We start from the raw sequence: 11,554 nt of genomic DNA on the forward strand, positions 1-11,554 counted from the left end.
CAGTGACATGATATGGCCAATATCACATAGCTCCTTTGATCTCCATCTTGGGGCTCCATGATCATCTTGTCACCGGCATGACACCATGATCTCCATCATCATGACCCATGAAGTTGCTCGCCAACTATTACTTCTACTACTACGGCTAACGCGTTTAGCAATAAAGTAAACTAATTTACATGGCGTTTCTCAATGACACGCAGGTCATACAAAAATAAAGACAACTCCTATGGCTCCTGCCGGTTGTCATACTCATCGACATGCAAGTCGTGATTCCTATTACAATAGCATGAACATCTCATACATCACATATATTTCATTCATCATTCATCACAACTTTGGCCATATCATATCACAAAGCACTTGCTGCAAAAACAAGTTAGACGTCCTCTAATTGTTGTTGCAAGTTTTACGTGGCTGAAGTAGGGTTCTAGCAAGAACGTTTTCTTACCTACGTGAAAGCCACAACGTGATTTGTCAACTTCTATTTACCCTTCATAAGGACCCTTTTCATCGAATCCGCTCCAACTAAAGTAGGAGAGACAGACACCCGCCAGCCACCTTATGCAACTAGTGCATGTTAGTCGGTGGAACCGGTCTCACGTAAGCGTACGTGTAAGGTTGGTCCGGGCCGCTTCATCCCACAATACCGTTGAAGCAAGATAAGACTAGTAGCGGCAAGAAAGTTGACAACATCAACGCCCACAACAAATTGTGTTCTACTCGTGCAAGAGAACTACGCATAGACCTAGCTCATGATGCCACTGTTGGGGAACGTTGCAGAAAACAAAAAATTTCCTACGGTTTCACCAAGATCCATCTATGAGTTCATCAAGCAACGAGTGATTAGATGCATCTACGTACCTTGTAGATCGCGAGCGGAAGCGTTCAAAGAACGGGGATGAGGTAGTCATACACGACGTGATCCAAATCACCGGAGATCCTAGCACCGAACGGACGGCACCTCCGCGTTCAACACACGTATGGAACAGCCACGTCTCCTCCTTCTTGATCCAGCAAGGGGGAAGGAGAGGTTGAGGGAGATGGCACCAGCACCAGCACGACGGCGTGGTGTTGATGGAGTTGCAGTACTCCGGCAGGGCTTCGCCAAGCACTTTGGAGGAGGAGGAGGTGTTGGAGAGGGAGAGGGAGGCAACCAAAGGCGTGGATGAAAAGCCCTCCTTCCCCCACTATATATAGGAGGGCCAAGGGGGGGCGCCGGCCCTAGGAGATCCAATCTCCTAGGGGGGCGGCCAAGGGAGGTTTCCCTCCCCCCAAGGCACCTAGGGTGCCTTCCACTAGTGGGACTCCTCCCATATGGAAACCCTAGGCGCATGGGCCTATTGGGGCTGGTGCCCTTGGCCCATGTAGGCCAAGGCGCAACCCCTCTAGCCCATGTGGCCCCCGGGGCAGGTGGCCCCACCCGGTGGGCCCCCGGGACCCTTCCGGTGGTCCCGGTACAATACCGATAACCCCGAAACTTGTCCCGATGGCCGAAATAGCACTTCCTATATATAATTCTTCACCTCCGGACCATTCCGGAACTCCTCGTGACGTCCGGGATCTCATCCGGGACTCCGAACAACATTCGGGTTACTGCATATACATATCCCTACAACCCTAGCGTCACCGAACATTAAGTGTGTAGACCCTACGGGTTCGGGAGATATGTAGACATGACCGAGACGACTCTCCGATCAATAACCAACAACGGGATCTGGATACCCATGTTGGCTCCCACATACTCCACGATGATCTCATCGGATGAACCACGATGTCGAGGATTCAAGCAACCCCGTATACAATTCCCTTTGTCAATCGGTATGTTACTTGCCCGAGATTCGATCGTCGGTATCCCAATACCTCGTTCAATCTCGTTACCGGCAAGTCACTTTACTCGTACCGTAATGCATGATCCAGTGACCAGACACTTGGTCACTTTGAGCTCATTATGATGATGCATTACCGAGTGGGCCCAGTGATACCTCTCCGTCATATGGAGTGACAAATCCCAGTCTTGATCCGTGTCAACCCAACAGTCACTTTCGGAGATACCCGTAGTATACCTTTATAGTAACCCAATTACGTTGTGACATTTGGTACACCCAAAGCACTCCTACGGTATCCGGGAGTTACACGATCTCATGGTCTAAGGAAAAGATACTTGACATTGGAAAACTCTAGCAAACGAACTATACGATCTTGTGCTATGTTTAGGATTGGGTCTTGTCCATCACATCATTCTCCTAATGATGTGATCTCGGTATCAATGACATCCAATGTCCATAGTCAGGAAACCATGACTATCTGTTGATCAACGAGCTAGTCAACTAGAGGCTTACTAGGGACATGATGGTGTCTATTATTCACACATGTATTACGATTTCCGGATAACACAATTATAGCATGAATAAAGACAATTATCATGAACAAGGAAATATAATAATAATGCTTTTATTATTGCCTCTAGGGCATATTTCCAACATGTGCACCCAAGGACTGTGGGGGGCTAGGGGTACTTAATCTCAGGTGGTTCGGTTGGGCTCTGCGATGCAGATGGCCATGGATGAAATGGGACGAACATCCCAGGCCATGGCATTCTCTGCCTGACACCACAGAGAAGGCAGTTTCAGCAATGTTCAATGTGGCCTCTGCGATCTTACTCGGTGATGGGGCGTCTGCAAGGTTCTGGACCGATAACTGGCTCCCGGGAGGTAGTTCTATTGCAGCAACAGCTCCAGCGTTGTTCTCTTTTGTCAAAGACTCAGGCTGCTCAGTCCGGGAGGCTCTTCATAATCGATCTTGGATCAGGGATATCTCGGGCGGAATCTCGGTGCAAGCCCTAGCGCGGTATCTATCAATTTGGGATCTAACCTCCGCTACAAGTCTAATGCCAGGTGTGAGGGATCAGGCTCGCTGCAAGCTTACTAAGGGGCAAGAGTTCTCGGTCGGCAGTGCGTACAAGATGATGTTCATGCCCAATATTCGTTTTGCTTGCAACAAGCCAATCTGGAGATCCAAAGCACCACCACGATGCAAATTCTTTATGTGGTTGGTCGTCCATGGCAAGTGTCTGACGGCTCATAATCTGGAACGAAGAGGCTGGCCTACAAACACATCTTGCCCCCTCTGCCTGTCAGCGTCGAAGGATTGTACACACCTATTCGTTCACTGCCGTTTCACCCAGCACCTCTGGTGTCTGTTCAGGTCTTCGATTGGGGCACATTTTGCTATACCGGGTGACTCTGACGGCTGCACGGAGGACTGGTGGCTGCGCGCGAGAACAGGCATTCCCAAGCCAATGCGCAGAAACTTCGACACTATTACAATTCTGTTGCACTGGAGGCTGTGGAAGGAGAGGAACTCCAGAGTTTTTGATCAAGTGGCAAGCAGTGCTGATAGAGTACTGGACTTGATACGGGAAGACATAGCAGTATGGCGCTCAGCAGGCTGCATAGTGGACCTTGGTCCCTAGCGAGTCATTGGCATTTGTACCGTGTTGTAATCATTGTATTGTGGGATTCGTCAGACTCTGGTTTCCAGTTCTAGTTCGCCTAGACTACTAACCGTGTTGTACTTCTTCTTTCCTTCTAATAAAGATCGGCCAAGGGCCCTTCAAGAATCCTGGCATCGCGCTGGGCATGCGTTGAGTATTTTTTTTAAAAAAATCCTGGCAGGGCCCTTTTTAGCAAACCAGGGATGGATGCGTAATTAAATAAGAGGTAAGGGTCTTTTTTGGAAAAGAACATGCCACATCAGCACCTGACAGGCGGGCCCTAACGGTCAGATGCACCGTCAATACACGGTTTAGACTATTGTGTAACAGACAGCCTCAAACATGGTACTGACATGTAAAAATTGCGAAAAGTGGTATCAATCCGCCACCACCGCCCCAAATGTGGTACTATCGTGTAATTAACTCAAATACAGAACATGGCTCTACTATTAAAATATCTGCACAACTTTTCCAACAACCATGATACGCCTTGGGTCGAGCTGGTCTGGTCAGCCTACTACGGCGACAAAATACCCCATGCCTCACCCCCCCTGCGGATCGTTCTGGTGGTGAGACATCATGAAGCTAACCGAAGTGTATAAAGGGGTCACTAAGGTGACCGTTGGCGATGAGACGTCGGTCCTATTCTGGAAGGACCTCTGGTGTGATCAAATCTTTGCGGAATCGCACCCCGAGCCTTCTCATTTACAAAAGTTGAAGATGCCCCAGTGTCAAATTTTCTATCCATGGCGGAGCTCGGGAGCGGTTTCCACCTCCCACTCTCTGTACACGCAAGGGAGGAGGTGCGAGATCTTCAGATGATATCGGCGACGACAATGCCAAACGCAGCTAGCCGCGATATCTGGATGTGTGTACGGGGGCCAAAATATTCCTCGGCACATTTCTACAAACACTATTTCAAATATGTGATTGCTGATGCGGCTTTTTCTTGGGTATGGAAGTCTAAGTGCACGTTGAAAATTAAAGTGTTCGCGTGGCTATTGTTGGCAGACAGAATAAACACCAGAAACATGTTGGCAAGGAGACACTATAACATTGAGGGAGATGTGAGCTGTAGGCTTTGCACAAGTGGAGATGAGGAGACAGTGGAACACTTGTTCTTTACTTGTCCGTTCAGTAGACAATGTTGGGAAGAGATTGGGATGGACTGGATGATTGAGGGCAGCTAGCTAAACATTGTCCACTCTGGAAAACTTCGGTGGACACGTCCAATGTACATGGAGATATTCATGATGTCGGCCTGGAGTATCTGAAAGAACGCAACGGCAAGATCTTTAGAGGGATAAAGCCCTCGTTCGACTCCTGGAGGCAAAGATTTAGGACAAACTTTGGCTTATTGATCCACAGGGTTAAACCCTCAATGGGAAATTTTATATCAAGTTATGTAAACACCTTTATGTGGGATCCCCCTTAGTGCGGTACTGATGCTTTGGTAGCCCTCATCTCTGTTGCCTGTATTGGAGTGCTCCCGTGTTAGGGCATGAAAAATGGGTACATACGAGAGTGCCTGTTGCTTTGTAAAAATCTACCCCCCGGACTCATATATATGAAAAGTCAGTATGAGCCTTTCCTACTGTCATGAGCTTTCAAAAAAAGTCCCTCAATCTGAGGACTCGTGTGCCTCCTCGACCACTAACAGCAAGGTCGAGAGCACCGTGAACCACCGTCGGTGAAAGGTCTCCATAAGGAACCCAACCTTTTCTGATCAAGAGTTTAATGCTCTGAGCTTCGTGGACGCGTACCTCGGAGCGATCCGCTCTGTTTTTCAGCAAGCAGTAGGTGTTCTGTCGCAAGGCTTGCAGGTAAGACCCCGCCCGAGCCCATTTCATCTTGAAGATCCTTATATTTCTTTGTTTGTTTAAGGACAAACGAAATTGCCAATCATGGTAGTAGCCCTAAGTCTTGATATGGGAAAGTGCGCCCATAGCAAGGCTTGAATGTTAAACCAAAAATGAGATAGGGGCGGCTTCTAGGTCTTTTACTAAGAGGGCATGGGAGTTGACTGAGATGGGCCAGTGCTGGCGTGATCCTAAAAAGTCACGTCATAACTAAGTACAACCCAAATAAAAAATCCTAAAATACTAAAAGTAATAAAAAACTCAATATAATAAAAGACTTAAAATAATAAAAGACTCTAAATGATACCTGCTATTAAAAAATTAAAAGAATCAAAATAATAAAAGACCCAAAATGATAAAAAAGACTAAAAGTAATAAAGACTGAAATATAATATGAAGTGTTCACCATTTACAAAATGATATTATTACTTTAATAATAATAACATGTTTTTTGATTAATATAATCATTAAATATTTAAACGCTTGGTAAAAAAATTGGTGTAACAAAAGTTAGCACGACAGCAATAGACTAATTACCTATGGCGCGCATTGCAATCCGACGCCACCACCATCTTCCAGCTAGTTAGTATAGTTGGGCCCACAATTTGTGATGTGTTAAAAAAGGCAACGCCATCACCAGTCTAATAAAGCTGACGTACCAAATATGTCAACGTCGCCACTATTTGAAGAAAATGGTAGTAGTGTTGATTAGAAATGGCATGCCACCAACTGAAGTTGTGGCTAGCCATTTATCTAGTAGTGGTTGTTGGCCGAAGATGGTTCCCGTGGATGATCTGGTTGACTTGGCTAGTTTCGCTTTTATTGCGTTGTACCACCTTTGAAACTCAACTGGGTAAGGTTGGGCATGACACTCGATCACGCACCGACTAGCAAGTTGGTGGGGGCCATTAGATCCTTCTGTGTCTGTGTACGTGACTACTGAGTTGACGTTTGGGACCTGTGATTAAAACTAATGTCGGTCCAATTCACTGGTCAAAAGTATGCGCTCGTGCCAGACAATGTTGTGCCTTGCGCGAGGGGTTCATGTGGATGGGGGTGAATCCCTATTTACACTAGCACACATGAACAACCCACGCAACAGATATATAAGCAACTCTTGCCAAGTTATGCAAAGATATATAAACAACTCTTTCCAAGTTATGCAATTGGCTTGAGTAAGGCCCCGACGATTAACATTATACTAAGAAGGGCAACATCAACCACAACATTTTATAAAGCAACAACATCGTACACCATTGCAGGACATTGACCGCATCAAATGAGCGTGTTTTCCCCACCCTGTTCATGTTTTAGCACACATCTTCCTTGTGGGGTTGGCTGCACGCCTTTTCCTTCATCTGTCACGCGCTCGACAAAATTCACACTGCTCCATGACACGGCATGACGAGCAAAGGACATGCACAGAAAAGTCATGAAAGAAAAAAGAGAGAAACCGACGGGAGAGTCGGAGAGACAAAAGGGCTTAAACAACAACAAAGAACAAACGGAGCCAAGAGTTTCCTTCCACCCCCTAAAGGATGTTTCGAATTACATGGATTTTCATCGTCATTGTCGAAGAGATCTGGGTGCTCGGAAGGCGGAGTGACAAGATCCACTTTATGTGGCATGGCAGCAAAAAATGGCAGGGGTTTAGACGTCGCCAATAAATGGCCCTGCAAAGGGCGTTTTTGCTGCCATGGTAGTCCGTTCGCTCGGGTTGGTCGCAGTGGGAGTTGCACGAGTTATCGCTAGCGAAGCAGCTGAAACAGCCATCGTCCTTGTGGATGGTGAGACATGGATACATTTCTGGTTTCCTCTCTGGCGTCATGAAGCTGGCAGACAACCTCACCATGAGGCCTCCAGCCCATACCCCAAGCATTGCGCTACACGCAGCCCTCACCGACCTCCATGGCGATGACCTATTCGACACCCAGGTAGCGCATCTACGCCGGAGAATGTCCAACATGAGTTCGCGCTCGGCGACAGCGGGCACAAGAGGAAGGCCATTGTGCACTACATTCAATGTGCAGCTTAAAATAGCCAATTTATAGGAAAACACAACCGACCTAAAGAAAAGTCTGACATGCCCATGAAACCTCCCAAGTCGACACACCCCTAACCGCACCTCGAGAAAACTCACGCGAGCGATGCGGCGTGAGAACCTACTTGGGCTGCACAAACGAAACAACCCGACAAGGCAGAATCGCATTGGGCGCTCATAGGTGCCTGAACGGCCTAACGAAATAGGCGCAGAATTGTGAGCAAAACAGCAACACACACCCCTAATCATACCCGAACCAACTCAGGTGAGTGACGCGGTGCACAAGCCTATCTGGGTTGTGAGGTGCACATGCACGCCAGGCGCCCCGCGCATCACTCGGTATGCTGAATGAAACAGGCCAACACCAACAACGAACCACTGAGCAGGCCCCGCACTACTGACAGCAGGGCCTGCGCATGAGCTGACCCAGGCGGGCACGGCGCATACCCTGCATATCGCGACTGGACCAGCCCACACAAGGCGAGGGATGCCGACAGGCGGGTCCGGGCAAGCCATCGCACGTGGAGCACCGCAAGAAGAGGCTCTCACACGCGCGGTCGAAATCACCTTTGTCGGTGGCCCCGGTAGCGCCCGCGCTCCACCCGTCATGGACTGCTGAGGCGGAACACCCGAGCATGCACTGTCCGAGCAGATCGAACGGAATGGAGAGCCCCCATGCCACCTAGGAAGGGACGGGGCAGCGGCACTCTTCGCCGTCCGAGGACTCCGGGAGGTGGATATCCCAACATCTTTTATCTCTACTCCTAATAGATGAGTTGGTAGTCTCGCCTCACCTCCCACCAACCCCTCGACGAACCCTATATTACGCCAGCGAGTGTCTTATTAACAAACTTTCGCTTAACCATAATTAATTTTAGTCGGCCCATTTGGGGCGTGCATTAACTCAATTAAATCAGCACTTTCCAAAATAATGTCACGCATTAACTCATTCAAATTAAATCACTACTTACTAAAAGTTATCTGGCCCATTTTCAGTTTTTTCCTATGTTTCATTTTTTCTCATTTTTCTGCTCGACATAATGAGTTACCAAACAATGAAATCACAGTTTCCAAACAATAAAATTACAGTTTAGTGACAATCAATTCCAAATCCTATCTTTCCTAGCGCATTATCCAAAAAAAATAAACTTTCCTAGCGCATTGATCCTAACAACCAAATCTCTCTACTAAGGCAGAGGAAAAAAATTATATGAGACCAGGTCTCACGGTTAGCAGGTGAGACCCGTTCTGATGGATGACACGTGGCATCCACAAATCACAAAGCATCCCAATCTCTCTTCCTGGATAGGGGTGGAGAATGCTTTGTGATTTGTGAATGTCACGTATCATCCATCAGGATGGGTTTCGCGTGAGACGTGGTCTCATAGAATTCTTTTGCTAACGCAGACCTCTCCTTCCCTCAGGATAGTAGACCAAGATCCACATCGGCTTTCGAAGTACCAACCATGCATCCGTCAGCCTCTCGCCGTCACGCCGCCAAGCATCGTCGCTACCTGTGCTGCCCCACGGAACCAGAACGATCGAGGGTTTCGAGCAGAAACTGCAGATTCTATTCAATTGTTCTGTTGTTGCCAACTACCTCGATCCAGTGTGTTGGTCCATGAGGTGACTCTGGTGGCGGCGCCATAACCCGGCTGGAGACGGCAGCGGCGACACGTTCTTCTCTCCTCCTGTCGGCGCGAGCAGTTCGTCCCCATAGTCGGACCAGATCAAACGCTTCTTGCAACATCAATATCTTGCAATCCTCCCAACGGCAGTGGTAGCGGATTGACCTGGTCTCAACGGCAGCAACATCACAACGACCCAGTATGCTCTTCCACCTCTCCCTCTCTTTAATTTTTTACTAGGATTCTTATTATTCTGTGTGTCTGCATCTGCGTGCCATTTAGGATTCTTGTCTATCTAGATCTTGGTATATAACTGCAGCAACTCATAAGTCTGGGAGGCCAAGAAAGAAGACATAGGTACAGAAGAAGAGGCTTTATTATAAATATTTTCTAAGACCAGCTGCAGTCTGAATGAGACTATTGAGGGCCTTATTCTGCACCGCCACTTCACTAGGGAATACAGTCATCATCGACATAGTTTCACTTGGAGAAAACTGTCTGACACTTTAGTATCATAGCCACCAAGGTAAATGGTCAAGTCTTGTGTTCTCATTGACCTGACTATTCAATCAGAGAGTGTTTTGTTGGCGATTTATAGCGAACCAAAAGAAAGAAGACAACAAATATGTGTTGGGTTATCTTGTTAACCTCACCATACAATTCCTTGTGGGTGGTCTTCGTTAAATTGAAAAGACTTTGGTAGTTAATTCATGCCATTGGTGGTGATGGCAGTCCAACGAAGTGCAATATGTACAAGTACAATTGAGCCAAAAAGGAAACTGGATGCCATCTGTACTAAAGCTAGATGTCTCATACTGTATATAAAACCGCCTCGGTGTTTTCTTCCTTGATTCGATTTTTTCTTTCTCTACTTCATTGATAAAATAAAGAGATAGATTTCACCCTTCTTTTATTGCCATTTTCACTCTGTTTTTTTACTGTGAAGTTGGCCGGGCATGTAAATATGAATCGCCACATAAAAAGATCAGCGGCATCTCATATTCTCGTTTAAGTGATGTACGTGTTCCAGACTATTTTTCAAGTTTCAGGTCAGAGTCTCTACTCTAAACCATAGTCACCGTGGATATGTAAGAGTGTGCAAGATTTTTGCGAGTGTTTTTTTTTTTTGATATCACACAAATTGGTGGGTAAATGAAATATATAACACTGGTTCTATAATCCTTTTTTATGATTCTCTTTCGTTTCTTTTATTAAATATCTTATTATTATTCTGTGTACATATTTTAATAGGATGCCAAACATCCCAGAGTTTATCTATATTGTGTATTCCGCCGGATCTCCAAGAAATTGTGACATGTGTGCAGAACATAGATGCTTCGATTTTATCATATACACAATATGTTATACCTATTACTGATCCTTCCTTGACAAAAATATTTGAGGTATGATATAGTTTCCTATTACTGATTCGACGGCGCGGAGCAGTGGCAGCGGTAACATCTGTTGACCGATTTGGAGGGGAGCAGAATAACAGTGAGCAGCAAAGTGTGGACTGGTTCAACATCAGCCAACATAATCGCCCCAACATCAGCCAGACCGACTGGTTTGAGCTCCTTCCATGCCTCCCTAACTATCTTGTGAGTTGATCTGTGATCGGAAAAAAAGTCCTAAAGGTTTAGAAGGACATGAGAGATTTTATTTTTCAGGTTTTGAATGCTAATACACGTTTCTAACTTATATAGTGCAAGCAGTTGAGTTGGCTTGAACTTTCCTGTACAACTGAAGGTCCTTCTCGAGCGTGTGCAGCTTGATGTAACATCATGCAGTTTGCGATGGGGAATCAGTGTTTAGTAGGAACAACTTAGTGCATATGTATTTTGTGTGTACTGACCTGATGCAAATATATTCATGTGTAATGCCAGACAAGGTACAAAGGTAATGTAGATTCTGTGTAATGATTCGATTTTCAAACAATATTGTGTGCCCTTAGAAAATTGGATATTCGCTAAGTTTGTAATGACAAGTAATGTATCTAAAGTGTACATTATCATACCAATATTGGTTTCCATATGATATTTTCCCCATTATCAATTACTCGAGGATGCGACTGAGTACAATACATGATGGTGACTTGGTCAAAATCCATTGCATCTTTTTTTGTCATCAACGACCAAAACTATTACAATTACGGTTACCTGCTTAAAATTCAAAATGGATGTGATGGTGGGACAGGGATCTCATACTGCAGTGGGCCCACATGTCAATGGCCCAACTACATCCTGCAGTACGTCAGGGGAGTTGCTTCGATGGTGGTGGAGGTTGGGGTGAAGGGGGGGGGGGTCTGAGCCTGGTGTGGCATTGATAGGTTGAGAGACGTAGAAGAAAAGTAATGATTTAACGATAATAAGTTAACCCATGCTATTGACGTGCATACAATACTAAACATATATGGTTAACCATAATTGTTGTTAAATTTTAGAATATATATCTATCCTTCCTTTACAACGCACGGGCAATTTCCTCGTGAGGGTGAGGCATAGGGGGGTGCGCATAGCTGGCAGGAGCGAGT

The 11,554-nt window shown here is 46.2% G+C and overlaps 1 long non-coding RNA gene across 1 annotated transcript; it reads left to right on the forward strand.

The window, feature by feature from the left end:
• The first annotated feature begins 8,813 nt into the window (after window positions 1–8,813).
• LOC119285714 lies at window positions 8,814–11,037 on the forward strand. Its single transcript, XR_005139715.1, has 2 exons — window positions 8,814–10,622; window positions 10,728–11,037. It is a non-coding gene; the product is annotated as an uncharacterized LOC119285714 (long non-coding RNA).
• Window positions 11,038–11,554: the final 517 nt, after the last annotated feature.

This window comes from Triticum dicoccoides, chromosome 4A (assembly GCF_002162155.2).
Source record: "Triticum dicoccoides isolate Atlit2015 ecotype Zavitan chromosome 4A, WEW_v2.0, whole genome shotgun sequence".
Taxonomy (NCBI): domain Eukaryota; kingdom Viridiplantae; phylum Streptophyta; class Magnoliopsida; order Poales; family Poaceae; genus Triticum; species Triticum dicoccoides.